The sequence below is a fragment of the Papaver somniferum genome, chromosome 4 (assembly GCF_003573695.1).
Source record: "Papaver somniferum cultivar HN1 chromosome 4, ASM357369v1, whole genome shotgun sequence".
NCBI lineage: Eukaryota > Viridiplantae > Streptophyta > Magnoliopsida > Ranunculales > Papaveraceae > Papaver > Papaver somniferum.
The window spans coordinates 87,803,943-87,824,039 of NC_039361.1; the positions used below are offsets into that span (position 1 = coordinate 87,803,943).

General features: G+C 34.7%; 1 long non-coding RNA gene across 2 annotated transcripts; it reads right to left on the reverse strand.

The window, feature by feature from the left end:
* Positions 1-16,088: 16,088 nt before the first annotated feature.
* Positions 16,089-19,816, reverse strand: LOC113274067. Of its 2 annotated transcripts, none has more exons than XR_003322751.1 (9): positions 19,547-19,816; positions 19,151-19,252; positions 18,768-18,924; positions 18,504-18,585; positions 18,341-18,415; positions 17,891-18,248; positions 16,757-17,271; positions 16,500-16,590; positions 16,089-16,376 (listed from the first exon to the last, which is right to left on the reverse strand). It is a non-coding gene; the product is annotated as an uncharacterized LOC113274067 (long non-coding RNA). The 2 variants fall into 2 exon arrangements; XR_003322750.1 differs by having other exon boundaries at positions 19,151-19,455.
* Positions 19,817-20,097: the final 281 nt, after the last annotated feature.

The window sequence follows — 20,097 nt, forward strand, 5'->3', positions numbered from 1 at the left end:
TAAGTGTGAAAGAGAACTTACAAAGTAAGGATGTCGACATACTTTGAACACGTGTTGTGAATGTTTATTTCTTTAATTGTTTAAAGTTATTCCTTAACAACTAAAGGAAGAAAATCCCAGGATCGAAACATAAGTAAGTTAAGAATCTTTTAATTAAGGTTATTAATTTCATTTTATAGAGAAATATAAGAATTAGTAATGTGCATTTACTAATTAGATTTTCAAGAGATTTCGATCATTATTTTTGGACAGAGCATTTCCAGGAATTATGGAAACCGAATTTGTGCTTTAATGAATATCTTGAGAATATTTTCGATTTTGGAAATTCCTTGGTGTCCAAACTACCTTGTCTATAAATACTTGAAGTTTTCCTTTCTAGCAAACTAATCCTTCGTAACAACAAACTTCCTCTTTTGTTGTTGTTACTGGTGGAGCCTCCTATTCAGAGAAGAGAGTAACCTAATTAGGCGAAATATATTACGACCGCTCAGTTTAAAGTCTTCTTTGGGATTGAGAAGCTCTAGCGTGTACCGTTGGTGGGAAACTAGATAATTGCGGTTTATCTTTTGCTTTCGATTGATTTGATTGACTAACGGTGGTTGAAATCTGATTGCACCTAGTTTGTTTATGCTTGAGGATCTTCTCTTCTGATATAAGATTCACTCAAACTAGTTCAGAGTTTCGACAGGGATATTTAGACTGTTGTTAGTTCTAAAGACGATCTTGTGATAATCCATTATTAACAAACTCCGTTTTGTGCGTAATTGATCACAAGGGATTCAAGTGATTGTGTGCAGGTTTTTATTGAAGATTTGAAGACAAAGAAGATATTGAAGATCTGACTTGGGTTTATAATCTTTGGTGTGGACAATACTTGTTTTGGTAAAAGAGGATCCAATTAAAATCGGTTTATCCTTGTGGTAGATTGGATTGATTAATTGAGTAGATCGGCATCAACACAATTATTTGGATTAAGAGTGTTGTTGGCTTAATCTTGAACGATTACTTCGGTAATTGAACATAAAATAAATCTAAGGACCCGACGAAGGAGTTTATGTTAAGATAAACGGAAGATCTTTTGTCCGACACATATCGCTTGGTTGAATAGAGTTGACACCAAACAGATTTGTTGTTCCTTTACTGTTGGAATACGAACCAAAAGAATTGTTCCAAACGTAACTGATTTATAAGTTGGAGGTGTTGGAATACATACGGAACTAGGTGAACTATAGGTTTAGTTGCTTGGTCTCAACTATATGAAGTTAGGTGTAATTTTTTGTAGCGTCTTAGTCCTAATAGTATTCAATTCTGGATAAGGTCCCAGGGTTTTTATGCATTTGCAGTTTCCTTGTTAACAAAATCTTGCTGTGTCATTTACTTTATGTTTCCACATTATAATTGTTTTATTATAATTAAAGTAAATTACACAAACGTTAATTCCTATTTACTTGATAAGCAATCCTATTGTGTTTGGTTAAGTCCGAAACTTTGTATCAAGTAAACATACTTCGTTGTTGCATTGTCTCGATCTCGTATCCATAGACGATCACACGTACTGTGAACCAATTAGTTGTACTGTCTCGACTTAGTTCATAGACAATCACTTTTGGAGAAAGTACTTATAGGTAGGAAAAGTTTTAGCTTGTGGTATATTTGGGTATCCTCGCCTTTTCAATTGGTATCACAGCAGGAAAACACGAAAAGATCTAACAATCTATGTTTGGTGCGATCTAACCTATAAGAATGAATCCAAAGGATGATTCATTTAGCGTAAGTCAAGATAATGAGAGTAAGATCTCAAGGAAAACCAATGGAAATTGGTCTCGAAAGTCTTTTCTAAAATCAAAGTAAAAGTCTATGACTAATAAATTGATTGCGAATCAGGTTCCTAATCAGAAAAGAATGAGTCCGAAACTCAAGAAACTTGTTTTGGATCCGACTCCAATTCCTAGTGAAAAATTGTCTGAAAAGATATTCTATTCACCGGCCTGCCCAAGCTCTGAATTTCGTAAGGTGTTGGAAATATTTTTTAAGCATGCTGAAAACTATTCGGAAAAGGAAAAAACCATTGACTGTCTAGATGATGTCACATAACTTATTGTTCAATTAAATGTAAGAATATGTGAAGGAAAGCGAGAAACACTCATTCTTCAAATAATCTGACAGATTATATGGAACAAAAATTAGCCTTGTGCAATGAAGTTCATCAACATACTACTGAGTGTGAAATCCTTACTCAATCGCTAGAACATTCACAGTTAAGGAATAAAGTCCTTATTGAGAAACTTCTTACTGTAATATGTCGAGAGGTATATCTAAACCAATGTTTAGAAAAACATTTCCAGCAAGGAATGGATACCTTAAGAGGACATATAGAGCGTCTTGAACAAGAGACATTAGCAAACTGTCGACTGGAAGATCTAGACAAATCGGGTTCAAGTTCAAGGAACATACCATCCTGGGCTCAAGATGTAATTGAGGATATTGCATCTCGCAATTTTCCTACCAAAGAGGATGGGCTCAGAACCCACGATGAAGAACATGATGATGTTCAAAAGGGAGGAAGATCTCCTCATGAGGTATATGATGAGGAATATCCTCATCCCAGTGCGTAACTGCATTGGACTGTGCATCCTTACAATTCCCAATCTTCGGATTTAAAGAAGCACATATACCTGGGCTGCTGGTATCCTACTAATATCTGTTATTCAACATAGAGAGATTACACAATCTACCTTAAGGATATTTTAAACATTTTTATGTGTAGAAAGGTTGTCTTACAACAACTTGTGTAAAAGGATAAGTTAATTATTTAAGTATCTCTTGATGACTATCTTGGAGATAATCTCTTTGGAGAATATTGTGTCTCCGTAACACATTAGATGCGAAAATATTTTCAAATCTTGTCAGAATTATTTATTTAAGGCTGATATCTATGTTTGGAATGTGTTAAAGGTATTTCAAGTATTTTTACTCAACGTGTCTGAGAACTTATACAAAAGAATGTATTCTCAAACCAGATCTCAAGCACAACTTCTGAAAGCCTTGAGAGGAATGACTTCTAAGGAAAGTGTTCATCTTGATAATATCTTCAAGAAATCTAGTTGTGAAAATATCGATAATGAAAAGGATGATATGACTCATCTCCTTGTCCAAAACAGTTTGGATGCTAAGGTTGATATTATCAATTTACGTCAAGTCCTCCTCAGTACCATCGGAACTCATCATAGACAGGAAGCATTACTAAGAATTGTTATCTGTAACCAAAGGAAACTGATTAAACTTGGAATCGGTAATAGGGAGTATGCTCGGAATACTAATCGAAAGGTTAATGCTTTAGCCTGTGAACATAACCAAGGTACTGTGTGCAGAATCCGAGATATCAGTCGAGATGTTGTTGATGAAGATCCTGAAAAATTTGAGGAAATTGAAGATGATCTTTGGAAAACACCTTTCTGAAGGTTAATAGAGATTAAGTTATTTACGGTATTACCTAATCTTGAATAATAGACATCAATTTTTGATTTCTTTCATTGATTGTATTGGTTTATTATGAATAAAACTATTATGAATAAAATTATTTGATTGGTAATTTTTCTTGTGATAGTTTTCGGTTTACATAGCCTGTGCTTGAATGCTTTTATCTTATTGCTATGTATGTTTATGGATGTTTGATTTCGGTTTTACTACCTTAATATTCGATCTCATATATTGTGAACCCTTGTGGTTTGGGTGACTTTTTGATTTAGCAGGATTAAGTTCTAGCCCATGTTGGTAGGCTTTATCAAAGAATCATGAGGGGTTCTGGTAGAAACGATATGTGAAAAGTCACAATATGTTGAATCGGTTTTTGGTTTAGCATAAAAGCATATGTGTTTCGACGGTTTTCAACTTTTGCTTGCAATTGTTAAAATCGATTTTCAACCTTTCTCTGGTAAAGGTTGGTTGTTGTTATTCTTTTGTTTTTGCATAAGGATGACAACATGATGATACTTCAATATCAATTCTCCCTGGACGAAGATGCAAACATATTGGAGAAGTGGATGCGAAATTTGAGGTAACAATCCTGTTTAAGAAAATCCTGAGTTTATATCATATATATTTATTTCTTTTGCTTTTGCTTAACAAAATTTCGGTACAATTGATGTTTATTCCATGATGTGTGTGTGGATGTGTGTGATTCAATTGGTTCCGGTTAAAAAAACTATTGTTATCTTGCTTTATTGTGTGGTATCAATTGTTTAGGATTACAAAATTTCGGTACAATTGATGTTGTGTGTGATTCAATTGGTTTCGGTTAAGAAAAACTATTGTTATCTTGCGTTTGTATGATATCAATTGTTTAGGCTTACAAAATTTCGGAGCAATTGCGGTGCTTTTAATGTCTATGTTGTTTAAATTGCTTCTGGTTGAGGTGAATAATTATGCAAGTTGATTTATGTTAGTTTGTATGAATTATTTATGGCTTAACGAAACGGGATGAGTTGTTTAGTCCAATTTGATTCCGGATAAGAGAAACTAAGTTAATTCTGATCTTAGTTAGAATTATCAAAGTGAGGTTTCGGTTATTCAAGTCTAATTGAATGCCTTAACAAGAAATGCTAGTTAACTAACCTAGTAATTGTCTTGTTTAAAATTGAAAGGTCTAAGTTTATGGATAATTAGAACCTGATGAGAAAAATAGAGTTATCTTTATTTTGGTCTTATCGAATTAAGCGGTTGTTTGTGAACAATCGGTTTAGCAAAGGGACTAAGGTGCTTCGTTGATTTGTGTTTTGCTAAACTAAAATGGAAAAATTGTTTCGGACAATTGTTTCCTTGGTAACATATCAAAATAAAACTACTTGTAGTTTCGGTTTTGATATTGGTTTTCAAAACATGATGTGTGGAACCCTCGTGCCTAACTCTACAGGTTGCAAGTCTATTGAGAATTGTAAGATTCTTTTCGTGCTGTCCTTTATTTTTTTTCGTTTCTTTGTCATTTTTGTGACAAAAAAGGGGAGAAATATATGGGGTAAACAGGTAATACTGGCATTGATTTTATATTGATTGGTATCGCTAAGGAAAAGAACAGTGGTGCTTGAACGTTTATCTAACGAAAGAGTGAAAGCAAAGACTAAGGGGGAGTAACATGTCATATGAATTGGTATAACAAAGACGTGCGGATTGAATATCTACTATTCTTCCTTAGGGGGAGTATTAGGTTTGTTATTATAATGTAAACAACGACATTTTCAAGGATTGAAAGTAAGAAGTTTTACTGTGTTGTTGGATTCGGGAATCAAGCGTATGTGTAATGAATTCTTGTAATTTGTTTATCCATATGATGTAAGAGTTTTGTCACTAAAATTGACAAAGGGGGAGATTGTTAGAGCATTGCTCGGTTGAACCCACCAAGCGTTGGTATGCCAAGTTTGGTTGTCATATTTTAGTGAATCAAAACTCATGTCAAGAGTCGCTTAGTTATGTCCTAGAGTCAACTTAGTATAAGTTAGCTTGAAAGTATTAGTATATGAGACATTAAAAGTATTGCAAAGACTTGAAGATGTGAAGAAGCAAGGAGCTACAACGACAACAGTCATCCTTCCACTTGAGGTTAGTGATATTTGACTTGAACTGTTTCATTCCCTAATGTATCTTTCAAGTCGTGCATATTGAAAACATAACTGCGAAGCATATTTGAACTCTAGATAGACATAGTATTAAGGAATACAATACGAGGTTTATTGCTTAACCATTAAACTTTGTAGATAAGACATCGCCGTAATCATTTGAATGCTATTGTGATTATGTATGGGTATGAGGTGAGAATTTCATCCTAGGGAACAATGTTTTACATGTGTTCTAAGGAAGTAAGTTCATAAACTTGTTTGTGAACCGAAAAGGAAATTTCCAGGTGTTATTGGTTTTATTATTCATTGCATATCTTATGAACAACTAATATGTGTGATTGAGTATAACCGCTCACAACTTTTTTGTGTTCTTGGTAGAACTATTCACAAGGTCCTGACTTATGTATTGGTATGACTTTTATTAGTGAAACCGATCTTAAGTAATCACCTGAAATGGTATGATCGGGTTTGTGTTATGTCTGACCAAATTTTGGAAAGGGGAACCGATCCTAGTAAGAGGTGCAGTACATCACAAAGGTGAACCGATCCTTGTATGAGGTGCAACAAGGTTTATAACAGAAAGGGTAACCGATCTTATGGACATGTGCAACACATATAAGTTAGATACCATATATATGTGGGGAACACATCCTAGTACCTAGTCAACCGAATTTTTGGAAAGCTAGTGTGACTATGCACGGTACTCACATGGAGGTAGAACCGAAACTTGTTTTGGTAGAACCGTTAAACCCATGATTGTGATTCAATGTTTGTTTGATCAATCACATAGTTCTTGAAAGTCAGATGAACCAATTCTAAACTTGTTTGGAAGTGTGGCAAATCGATTTCAAGGTTGTAAGTGTAAAAGAGAACTTACAAAGGAAGGATGTCGACATACTTTGAACACGTGCTGTGAATGTTTATTTCTTTAATTGTTCAAAGTTATTCCTTAATATCTTAAGGAAGAAAATCCCAGGATCCAAACATAAGTAAGTTAAAATCTTTTAATTAAGGTTATTAAATTCATTTTATAAGGAAATATAAGAATTAGTAATGTGCATTTACTAATTAGATTTTCCGAGAGATTTCGATCATTATTTTTGGACAGAGCATTTCCAAGAATTATGGAAACCAAATTTGTTCTTTAATGAATATCTTGAGAATATTTTCGGTTTTGGAAATTCGTTGGTGTCCAAACTTCCTTGTCTATAAATACTTGAAGTTTGCCTTTCTAGCAAACTAATCCTTCCTAACAACAGACTTCCTCTTTTGTTGTTGTTACGGGTGTAGCCGCCTATTCGGAGAGGAGAGTAACCTAATTAGGAAAAATCTCTTACGGATGTTCAGTTTAACGTCTTCTTTAGGATTGAGTAGCTCTACGTGTACCGTTGGTGGGAAACTAGATAATTGCGGTTTATCTTTTGTTTTCGATTGATTTGATTGACTAACGGTGGAAATCTGATTGCACCTATTTTGTTTATGGTTGAGGATCTTCTCTTCTGATATAAGATTCACTCAAACTAGTTCAGAGTTTCGACAGGGATCTTTAGACTGTTGTTAGTTCTAAATACGATCTTGTGATAATCCATTGTTAACAGACTCCGTTCTGTACGTGATTGATCACAAGAGATTCAAGTGATTGTGTGCAGGATTTTATTGAAGATTTAAGAAGATATTTAAGATCTGACTTGGGTTTATAATCTTTGGGGTGCACAACACTTGTTTTGGTAAAAGAGGATCCAATTAATAATCGATTTATCCTTGTGGTATATTGGATTGATTAACTGAGTAGATCGGCATGAAAACAATTCTTTGGATTAAGGGTGTTGTTGGCTTAATCTTAAACGATTACTTCGGTAATTGAATATAAGATAGATCCAAGGAACCGACGAAGGAATTTATGTTAAGATAAACGGAAGAGCCTTTGTCCGACTCATATTACTTGGTTGAATAGAGTTGATACCAAACAGATTAGTTGTTCCTTTACTGTTGGAATACGAACCAAAAGAATTGTTCCAAGTACGTGACTGATTTATAAGTTGGAGGCGTGGGAATACAGACGAAACTAGGTGAACTATAGGTTTAGTTGCTTGGTCTCAACTATACGAAGTTAGATGTAATTTTGTGTAGCGGATTAATCCTGAGAGTATTCAATTCTGGACAAGGTCCCGGGGTTTTTCTGCATTTGCAGTTTCCTCATTAACAAAATCTTGTTGTGTCACTTATTTTATATTTCCGCATTATAATTGTTTTATTATAGTTAATGTAAATTACACAAACGTTAATTCCTATTTACTTGATAAGCAATTCTATTGTGTTTGGTTAAGTCCGAACCTTTGTATCAAGTAAACATACTTCGTTGTTGCATTATATCGATCTCGTATCCATAGACGATCACACGAAGTGTGAACCGATTAGTTGTATTGTCTCGACTCAGTTCATAGACAATCACTTTCGGAGAAAGGACTTATAGGTATGAAAAGTTTTAGCTTGAGGTATATTTGGGTACCCTCTCCTTTTTAATTGGTATCAGAGCGGGCAAACACGAAAAGATCTAACAATATGTGTTTGGTGCGATCCAACCTATAAGAAATGAGTCTAATGAGTGATTCGGTTAACGTAATAGAAGGATTTGATTACTTTATAAGATCGTGGTGGAAATCACGTATGAAGTATGTAATACTCTTATTCCTAAACATGTTAGGAATTATGCTTATGTATGTCTCGAGTGACTTACATAATCCTTTGGTGGACATGGGATTGTATCATTATGTTGAGTGACAATGATACCAAGGCATATGTGACAGGTTGTACCTTGAAATTGCATAAGATTCCTCTTATGATTTGTATGAACGATGTCTATTGTGTTCTTGATAAATCTGGAATCATAAATATATTTTGGATGACCTACCAAAGTATATACATGTACATTTTCAGATGCAATTCTGTCAATGTTTCGCCGTCTAGGGTGTGATTTTGGAAAATATGTATTCCTACAAGGAATAAGTTTTCAGTTAATAATTCTATTAACAATGGATTTCTTCATGCACCTCACAACTGTTTTAATGAAGCAAGTGATCTTTTGAAATATTACATGGTTTATGATTCTGATGATATTTTTAACAAATATCATATTTTGTTCAATTTTATCTCTGAATACTCTAGTAAATTCTTGAATAAATTTCAAGTGATACTATCACATTCTGGTAATAAAAGAGTACACATATTATTGTACAAAAACATGGAATCAACCCAAAATAAAGATCCAGTCTATAGAAAACCGGTTTTCCAAAAGAAAGACCTAGACACAAAATCGGAATTGTTTCCCCACAAGCCACGGTCTCTGATTTTGAGTATATTTCCTAAACTAGTTATTTCAGGTTTTTGATGTCAAGTCTTCCTATAAAAGATAATCTCTTGCTATGTGTTCAAACATATTGGGGAAGATTGCTCAGAACCGTAACTAGGGTTTTTCATATTTTCGCAAATATGGGAAAGAGGAAAACAAGAGAAAAAATCTTTGGATTAGACAAGTATGTTTTGAATCCTTTCATCCCTCCCGGGGAAGTTGAGAAAATCAAGTATCCTCACTTGATCAAAGGTAAGCATGCCCTTACAGACTTCGTAGATAACACATGTTATGAAAGATATCAAACTTTGAAGGAAGTAAGCTTCACTGAAGAGAAGATATTCGATCCAGATGTTTCAGAAACCAATTATGTGAAGTTTGTTCAAGACCGAATCTGGGGAAATATGTTCGGATTTGAAAACTATTCACCTGACATTGTAAGGATTTTTTATGGTAATATTCACAATATTAATCATAAAAAGATTACTTTTAGCACTTTGGTTGGAAGTACTTTTGTTCATGTCAATATAAAAATGATATCAGAAATCATCAACTACAATGAGAAGGGTCATTTGATTACTGGAAATTGAGCATGATAACATTTCAAACCTTATCACTGGTAAAACTGTTGAATGGAAAAAGGGAAGAATGATAACCAAAGAAGTACCCTTACACTTGAGGATTTTCGGTAAACTCGCAGTACCAACTCTCTTTGCTTTCTCAAGAGATTCCTCTCTATGGAATAGAGAATTTGCTGAAGTGGTTTATTACCTTCTTGAAGGCAAGAAACGGATTGATATTTGTGGAATAATTATCAATCAAATGATTAAAATCATTGAATCTCTCAATGTCACAGGTTTCCATAGAAACCTTGGATATCCCTGTGTCATCACCAAGTTGTGTGAAAAAGCAATAGGGAAATTCCCTGGAGATAAGAAAGATACCAAAATGTCTCAGGGAATTATTAACCGGATGAGTGGAATTCAAAAGGGATAAAGTATCTCATATGATCAAACCTATAGTAATGGAGATCTCATGTTTCACATTTTACGTCTTGAGAGACAATTGGACTGTATTCAAAAACAGTTGATGTTTACTTACAGACATGATCAGGAAACTCTTGAAGGAATCGTATCAATTAATAATGAGTTTCTTAATGGAGAACAAGAAGAAGAATCTGAGGATTCATAGGTACAAACAAATGAAGCCTAACTTGTCTTCAAGAAAAAGAAAGGAAAAATAGACAGTAGTTTTTGATTTATTTCAATAAAGTCTATTATGAATAAAACTATTATGACTAAAATTATTTGATTTATAATTTTTTTATTGTGATAGTTTTCGGTTTACATAGCCTGTGCTTGAATGATTTTATCTTGTTGCTATGTATGTTTATGGAATGTTTGATTTCGGTTTTACTACCTTGATATTCGATCTCATAATATTGTGAACCCTTGTGGTTTGGGTGACTTTTTGATTTAGCAGGATTAAGTTCTAGCCCATGTCGGTGGGCTGTATCAAAGAATCATGAGAGGTTCTCGTATAAACAATATGTGAAAAACTCACAATATGTTGAATCGGTTTTGGTTTAGCATAAAAGCATATGTGTTTCGACGGTTTTCAACTTTTGCTTGCATTAAAACCGATTTTCAACCTTTCTCTGGTAAAGGTTGGTTGTTGTTATTCTTTTGTTTTTGCATAAGGATGACAACATGATGATATTTCGATATAAATTCTCCCTGGACGAAGATGCAATCATATTGGAGAAGTGGATGCGAAATTTGAGGTAACAATCTTGTTAGTTAATTTTTTTCCTGTTTAAGAAAAGCCTGAGTTTATATCATATATATTTATTGCTTTTGCTTAACAAAATTTCGGTTCAAATGATGTTTATTCCATGATGTGTGTGATTCAATTGGTTCCGGTTAATAAAAACTATTGTTATCTTGCATTATTGTGTGGTATCAATTGTTTAGGCTTACAAAATTTCGGTGCAATTGCGGTGTTTTAATGCTTATGTTATTTCAATTGCTTCCGGTTGAGGCGAATAATTATGCAAGTTGATTTACTTGGTTTGTATGAATTATTTATGGCTTAACGAATTAAAAGGATCACGGGATGATTTGTTTAGTCCAATTCGATTCCGAATAAGAAAAACTAAGTTAATTCTGATCTTAGTTAGACTTATCGAAGTAAGGTTTCGGTATTCAAGTCTAATCGAATGCCTTAACAAGAAATGCTAGTTAACTAACCTAGTACTTGACTTGTTTAAGATTGAAATGTCTAAGTTTATGGATAATTGGAACCTGATGAGAAAAATATAGTTATCTTTATTTTAGTCTTATCGAATTAAGCAGTTCTTTTTGAACAATCAGTTTAGCAAAGGGACTAAGGTGCTTAGTTGATTTGTGTTTTGCTAAACTAAATTGGAAAAATTGTTCCGGACAATTGTTTCCTTAGTAACTTATCAAATTAAAACTACTTGTAGTTTCGGTTTTGATATAGGTTATCAGAACATGATGTGTGGAACCCTCGTGCCTAACTCTACAGGTTGCAAGTCTATTTTGAGATTTGTAAGATTCTTTTCGTGTTGTCCTTTATTTTTTTCGTTTCTTTGTCATTTTGTGACAAAAAGGGGGAGAAATATATGGAGTAAACAAGTGATACTGGCATTGATTTTATATTGATTGGTATCGCTAAGGAAAAGAACATTGGTGCTTAAACGTTTTATCTAAGCGAAAGAGTGAAAGCACAGACTAAAGGGGAGTAACATGTCATATGAATTGGTATAACAAATACGTGTGGATTGAATATCTACCTATCTTCCTTAGGGGGAGTATTAGCTTTGTTATTATAATGTCAACAACGGCATTTTCAAGGATTGAATGTAAGCAGTTTACTGTGCTGTTGAATCGGGAATCAAGCGTATATGTAATGAATTCTTGTAATTTGTTTATCCATATGATGTAAGAGTTTTGTAACTAAAATTGATAAAGGGGGGGATTGTTAGAGCATAGCTCGGTTTAACCCACCAAGCATTGGTATGTCAAGTTGGGTAGTCATATTTTAGTGAATCAAAACTCATGTTAAGAGTTGCTTGATTATGTACTAGAGTCAACTTCGTATAGGTTAGCTTGAAAGTATTAGGATATGAGACATTACAAGTATTGCGAAGACTTGAAGATGTGAAGAAGCAAGGAGCTACAACGACATCAATCATCCTTCCACTTGAGGTTATACAAGATCAGATCACACAACTACGAGAAAGTAGTATCGGTCGGGATTCATAATACCAATGAAGTCTTTAAGTCGTTAACCTGGTTTTCAAGAAGAAACCTAAGGTTAAAGGAGAATCTACTCTAGCTAATACAACTAGTATCACATAGGAGGTGTGGGGATTAGGTTTCCCAGTTGCTAGAGTTCTCCTTTATATAGTCTTTCAAATCAGGGTTTGCAATCAATGTTAGCTTGGTAACAAAGCATTTAATATTCACCTTTAGATGAAAAGCTGATTAGATTCAAGCTAATATCTTTCAACCGTTGGATCGAAAACTTAACTTGTTACAAACAAATGAAATGCAAGATTTTAGGTTTGTGTAACCATACCCAAACATGTACATTTGTTGGTTCAACAATACTTAACCAAATGGTTAGCCATATGAGCACTTTCATATCAACCATATTCTTCTTCAGCATAACTAGTTCAAATGACTCAAATGAACTAGTTAGAGAGTTGTTCAATTTCTTAGATCTTATAGAAGTATACAAGACACAATCGAAGAAAAAACAATTTGATTCACTCGAATCGATTCATGAACTTTATAGCCACGGTTTGCAAACTTTCATTCCTTAGTTTATATAAATATAAGTTCACAAATAATCGTCTTTAGAAATAACCAACTCAAGTGCGCGGACTAAGTTCACGGACTTAAGTTCCCGGAAGGAGTTCACAAACTCCAGCAGATTTTCTCGGGATGAGAACCTCCGCCAGTTCTCCGACTGGGTTCGCGGACTGAGTTTGCGGATTGAGTTCACGACTCTTTTTCTGGTTTTCCTGATCAACAAAGTACGCATACTTTGGTTCAAGGAGTAAGGACTTATACATATATGTGTTACCACATAATGCTTATGTCCAACATTGGTTATATATTCTAAACTCTCATTTCAATTATTGAAACATTCTTAGAGGACGTTATATAGTTGTTATTCACAAACCATTTTTCGTCAAAGGCATTTTCAAAGTGATTGAAACATATCATGACTTTCGTCACTAGGTAAATTTGAACTTGACCAAAGCGAAAGCTTACCAACATATATTTCGAGAAATAGATAAGCGAGATAAACTCGGCTCGAAATAGCAAATGTGTATAATGAAATTCTATATAGCAAAACGACTTTTATCTCAAGATAGGAGATAGAGTAGATAGACTTTTGAGTGATAGATAAGTTCAAGTCTCCACATACCTTTTAGTCGATGAAGTTCCACCACTTCCTTGAGTAGTTCTTCGCCATGAAGTTCTTGAGCTCAACTAAACTTTCTATCCTAGTCCGATACTTAGATATAGTAGACTAGAAATCAAGACTTATAGTTTTGATCATTAACATTGACAAACATGCTTGAGATAGCAACGGATGCGAGTTCGACCGAGACGTGCTCTAACAACTACTATCCCGATTGGGTTTTCTTGTTATAATTGTATACCTTTTGTGGAAAGAAAACAATTGTCCATCTTTCTTGTAAGATGTACACTAGCAACCTTTAACTTTTCTTGAAAGATGTACATGTATGTTGGAAATGATTATGAGAACCACAAAACATACATATACCAACATCTTTAAACTCATCTGAGAGGTTCTGAGTCGCATCAGGTTTCACAAAGCCTAAACCCCGCTTATCTCCTGACTTTCGACAATTCTTCATAGAAGAATTAAATGAGTTTTTCATATCCATTGAAGAAACTTTGACAGACTTCAAATCCTTATAATTTTCAATATCTGCAACAAGATCAGAATTGATCCGGGTTTATTCATCCAACTTCTTCTGGAGAATAACTAGCTTTTCAGAACGTTCTCGAATATCATAGTTTTTGATATAAATTTCGCAATGAAGACTATCAATTTTGCTTATCAATCGCAGTTTTTCTCGACAAAGATTTTTGATGATTTTTTAAGATCAAAGACATCGATGGTTTCTAGAACGCACTCGGAGTTGGGTAGATCTAATTCTGGTAAAGAGTTTATAGAGTCTTTATCATCCATAGAGTCAGATTGTTACAAACACAGACTTATGAGGTCTTAAACGTGTTTGCCTGCTCCGATACCAATTAAAAAAGCAACTTGTAGATGGTGGATTTTCGACAAGGGCAAAAATCGTAAAACCATAATTATACATGCTCCTGATCCAGCAATCAGATGAATATTGAGGCTCATGTCTCTCAAAGCATGAAAGCTCATGCCACAAGAATCTCTGACTGAGAATACTGTCTCTCAGAGTATATGTAGAAACCTCTGAGAAAATGCCCGCCCGTAACCCAGCAGATAAAGTACATTACATAGTCCGTTTTAGGGATTGGCGACTTACCCATTCAGTTATTTTGGCACTGGACGTTCCCAAAATGGGCGGTTACAAGAATGGCGGGGAAGTGAAGAGTACCCGACGACATTCAGGGAAGGATGTAGACCCATCGGACAGGGATAATCATTCCGGTCCTGGAAGAGGTGGCGACACCAGTCTGAGTAAAAGATCGTCAACAAGGGCGTTCTAGTGCGTTGTAGATTCTTATCCAAGACTTGTATCATTTGATGATGCCATGTGAATCGCTAGAAACATGTGAAGTGTATGGCTAACCCAATAACGAAAGTTTCGTAAGGGGACTGGAGCAGGCTATGTGTAGTAACTCAGCTGAGGCAACGATATATCTCATGAGTACTGAGCAATTTCAGTAATTACTTCTATATATAATTGAACGATTGGACGGCTCCTAGACAGCTTGCCTGCTAGTATAGAGCAATAATGTCTTCAGGATGTAACAATGTTTTCCTTGACTATATAAAGAAAATATGACGCTTCAACAAGCTTGTTAGAGCATTGCTCGGTCGAAATCGCATGCGTTGCTATCTCAAGCATGTTTGTCAATGTTAGTGATCAAAACTATAAGTCTTGATTTCTAGTCTATTATAGCTAAGTCTCGGACTAGGATAAAAAGTGTAGTTGAGCTCAAGGACTTCATGGCGATTCATCATACAAGTAGAAGATATACTCAAGGAACCGGTGAAACTTCTCGACAAAAAGGTATGTGAAGACTTGAACTTATCTATCACTCAAAAGTCCATCTACTGTACCTCCTACTCTTTGAGACAAGAAGTCGTATGCTATATGTATAGACTTGGATTATACACATTTGGTATTTCGAGCCAAGTATACCTCGCCTATCTATATATGAAAATATGTGTTGGTAAGCTTTTCGCTTCGATCAAGTTTATCTTTACCATGTGACGAAAGTCATGATATGTTTCAATCATCTTGAAAATTGCTTTGACGAGAAATGGTGTAACAACTATATAATGTCCTCTAAGAATGTTTCAATGATTGAAATGAGAGTTTAGATTATATAACCAATGGTGGACATAAGCATTATTGTGGAAACACATTTATGTATAAGTCCTATTCCTTGAACCAAAGTTTCACTACACCATATTTCGCGTTTAGTAACTCTCTATTTCAGTTACTAAAAAGGGTTGTAACACAATACAGCCGTTACAGAAGGGGGTGTAACAAATTTCGGTAACCAGCATGTTGCCGTTACTAATTTGGGGTTGTAATTGATTTCATAACTGAAATGTGGCCGTTACTAAATGAAAATTAGTAACTGCTAACGAACCGTCACTAAATTTTTACTAGAGTTGCTAATTTTTTTTGACTAAGTCAACGTTGACTCTCCTATTACCTGGTAAAAATTTAGTAACACTTTTCCGCCGTTACAAAATTTTTGTAACAAAAAAAAAAGGACCAGTCTTCATTGATCTGGTCAACATTAATTCCCCACCCCTTTATTTTACCCTGCAAATACCCTATCCCCCTGGAATTGTCATTCAATCTAATTCAAACATTCATTTTACAAACTATTAAACATTCATTCTCTATGCTTCAAAAAAAAAAAACATTCATTCTCCATTCAATACAAGTCACTCTACTACACATTCAAACATTCATTCTACAAAAAAAAGGGAAGAAAACATTGTTCGAATCATTATATATGTTTGTTCAATGATACTTAGGTTCATGGTGAGTTTAACTTTCAGATGATTCATAACTGCGAAGTATGGGCAGATGACTCTGAAAAGATTACCTGAATCCACTTGTTTCTTTATCTAATTCAATATCTGCTTGTCCTCAGCAATCCTGATTACTGCTTCATCTGCAAAATCTCGCATATAATATTGACATAAGACGAGACAACAAGCAATAAACAAGATTGAGTACAAATAGAACTTAGTATCTTTATTGCAACAAAATGGAAGAAATTGTAATGGTTAATTACCTGATGCCCTCTTCTTCAGTTGTTCATCAATCATGATTAGACACCACCAGAAATTGCTAGAGTTCTGCAAAAGCAGTGCCAGAACCAGAACCTGAAAGCAAACAAACACTTGTATTGTCAGCACATTACTGTTATGTTACAACAGTTTGAATAAATCACTAAGTTATTAGAGTTAAATGTGCCTTGGAAATACATTTGCAGATGCAACATTTCAGTTGAATATAATGAACTATACTTGAGGTGATAATATTACTAACAGTTACAAAATTATGCATTGCGCGCACCAGCCTTGAGAATGTGAGAATTCAATGTCTACTGCTTGTCAGCTTTGAACTATTAGTTCGAAGAGTCCTCAGCAGCGTCACTCAAGCTTAAACTTTTACTAGTATATAAGAGAGAGTGTTGTACTAAATAGCTGGAGAGTAAGAACCTAGCCAACAACACAATAATGGTATAAAAGTTCAAACTACACTAACTATATGTACAAAGCTAAACTTGCAGCACGATTTAAGTGACTCATACAATTGAGCAAGCCAGCAAGAAAAACTGATTAAAGAAAGAGTCAAAAAAAATTACTAAGTTTGATCCATAACAAAGAACCACGAGGACATCCTGTACTCATCCGTTAATTCATTCATACTCATGACACTGAAAAGAGAAAACAAAGAGATAACATATAATTTGAATTATGCAAAACAGATACCTCCTTATCTGTTTCCTCTTTTGTTTCAAGGTGAATGTCATTGAGGTAGTCGAGGTACAAATTTACCACCTATAAGACAGATGAGAAAGTACAATTGAGTTTCAAATTGTACAAGGACAATTGGACATGATAGTTAAATGCTATATAAAATGTTTTTTCCTACACAAAATTTCTATGTTCTTCCAATTTTCTATGTTCTTCCAATGTCTACCTGCATCTCTATATAAATCCTGACAATATAATAGTATATGAACACCTCTTGTTATCAATTTTTTTCACCTGGGAGTGTATGGGTGAAGAAATTATAATGAAAAGGAACAGAGATTGCCGGAATTGAAACAGAGGGAAACACCTATCAGCATGTTTAGAATAATTTATCCATTAAGAATTGGTATGAAGAAATGAACTCTTCGCATTACTACAACCATAGTTGTATGCAAGCTATAGACTTCCTAAAGCAATACAATACAAGAACAGCATCCAAGAACCCATACCACCTCAGCAACACTACCAAGTATAACAGGAATAGACTCAGACCATGACTTATGATCAAATAACAAAGAAGAGACACATCACGAATAAAAGTATAGAAACCACACAATTGGGTAGAACATTTTGCTAGCAACTTTTCCTAGATGAGATCTAACAAGAGAATAGTTTTTAACTAAAGGCTATTTGCACAGGGTACCTGTCAACGCAATCTTCCCAGGGACCTTTAGGAGATTGCTTTACACCTCATCCTTCCTTTGGCATCAATATAAGCCAATTCATACCAGATGGAACTCGAAGAAGGGTTCCCAAATCGGTGAAGGGTCATTCTAGAAGCCTCCAGATGTAAAGGAAGCAACTGTAGGTTCTTCTCCAATTCATCAATAACGGCTCTTCCACCGGCATGTATGCAGAAGTGGTCTAACACAAGCTTGAAATCAGGAATGTAAGGCTTGAGCTTATCATTGAAAAGCTTTTTCATGACCAAAGTTGAGAAAAACAGAAGCTGTTCGCTGATTGGGAAAACGAACCAGTCCAGTTATTGTCGCGTGTCGAGTCTACAGAGTTCCACAAAAAAAAAATATTAGTGAGAACATCAATATATGATAGGACATGCTCTGACAACAAAAAATTAAGCAATAACATTTACCATAACAACTTTAAAAATGCTTACTGACTGACTTTCTTGGAGGATTTTCGTCTTGAAATATCCCTGGCCTTGAGCCTTGCATAATCCCAGGCATCAGTTCATTGTCACATAAGATAAAAAATTGAAAATACGAAAGAATTAAAATATAGGACAATTATAATACCATAGAAGCATGAATCATTGGCAAACCCAAACCAAAACTATCATTATAGAGGGCATTTGGTACATCCCACTTGACATCCCACCTGAGTCGGACAAGAAGGCAACAGAGAATGACAACAATGAGTTGACGAACAACAGAAGTGACAACTATAGTCTATAAACAAAAATTAAATCGTAGTGGTGAAATTTTCAGCAAAGAGATGACTAATCCTAAATAAAGCATAGCTTTTAGCATGACAGGAAGAGGAAAGAAAAGGGGTTGTACCTTGTCCCATCACAGATCCGCTGGAATATGGTGAAGATCCACCGGAAAAATGCATTGGTGGATAAGGGATTCCGCCAGAAAGGTGGTTGCCATATTCATAATAATATGCTAAGCTCCCAGAATATCAAAGCTGGTCAAGTAGAGACCACGGGATCCCCTGATCAGTAAGAGCAAAAATTCCCAATTCATTGCATGCCTTTAAAAGTTCATGAGCAAAACATTAAAGCTAAACAAACCTTCTTATCCCCATCGCTTAATAAAACTAAATTGCAGAAAAAAATCTACAATAAAGAAAATGAAAACCCAAATTCAAAGCAAATAAGAAATTTAAACTAAAATATGGAAATCACAAAGTAGATTCAAATGTCCCAATGAAATCATACCTTCCATTTCCTTTTCATAGAAACCAATATACAAAACAGACGATGAAGTATCCAATGGTTTTCAAACTTAGGTAATTTTTTAGCTGGTCCACCTTCTAATGGCTATCAAACAACAAAAACAAAGTTAGGGTTCTTAACCATCCTCAAAATTTAAATAAAGAAATCTGTTTTATTAGTCTTCAGATCGATTGTTCCGACTATCCCAATGATTTAGAAGAAAGGGTCCTTAACCTTGTAAAAGAAATTGTCGATTTCTAACCAAGATGTTCAAACGAATCTCATTAAGAACATCACCTGAACATTAACTGAACTTCGAATTTGTAACAAAAATCAAACCAACGATGAAACATCACCTGATTAAGAACCTCATGTAGATTAATCGAAATGATTTCATACCTTTGTTTTTAATCCGCATCATCCTGTAGATTAATCGAAGGAATCTCTTGCTCATCTCTATAATTGAAACCCTAGATAAGAAATAGAAATCCTGGATCTAGGGTTCTACTGTAGAGATAAAACAAGAGGGTTATGAGAAAAATTGATTTAAGAAAAAGAAGAAGGTAGATTATGGCGCTGATATCAGCGAGACGGTGTGACGTTGGTGCTCGAGCAGAAGGAATAGAAGAAGAAGAAGTGGCTGCTCTTCTTGCTCGGTGAAGAAGGAAGAGAAAAGAAGATAATGTGGTTGGACTAGAGAGGGGGAGTCAGGTTAGAAAAATATATACGTAGGGTAGAATTATCTTTGAAGTTGAAAACAGATACTAATATTTGGGCGGAAACATGAGGCCTTGTGTTACCCCGCACACGAACTCTTGGCACAGTATTTTCCTAGCAGTTTCTAATAGTAACATGGGCTGGGCCGTTACTAAACTAGGCTTATTTCGTACCTGAACTTGAACAGTTACTAAATTTTTGTAACTGGAATTTCCAGTTACGAATTAGTAACG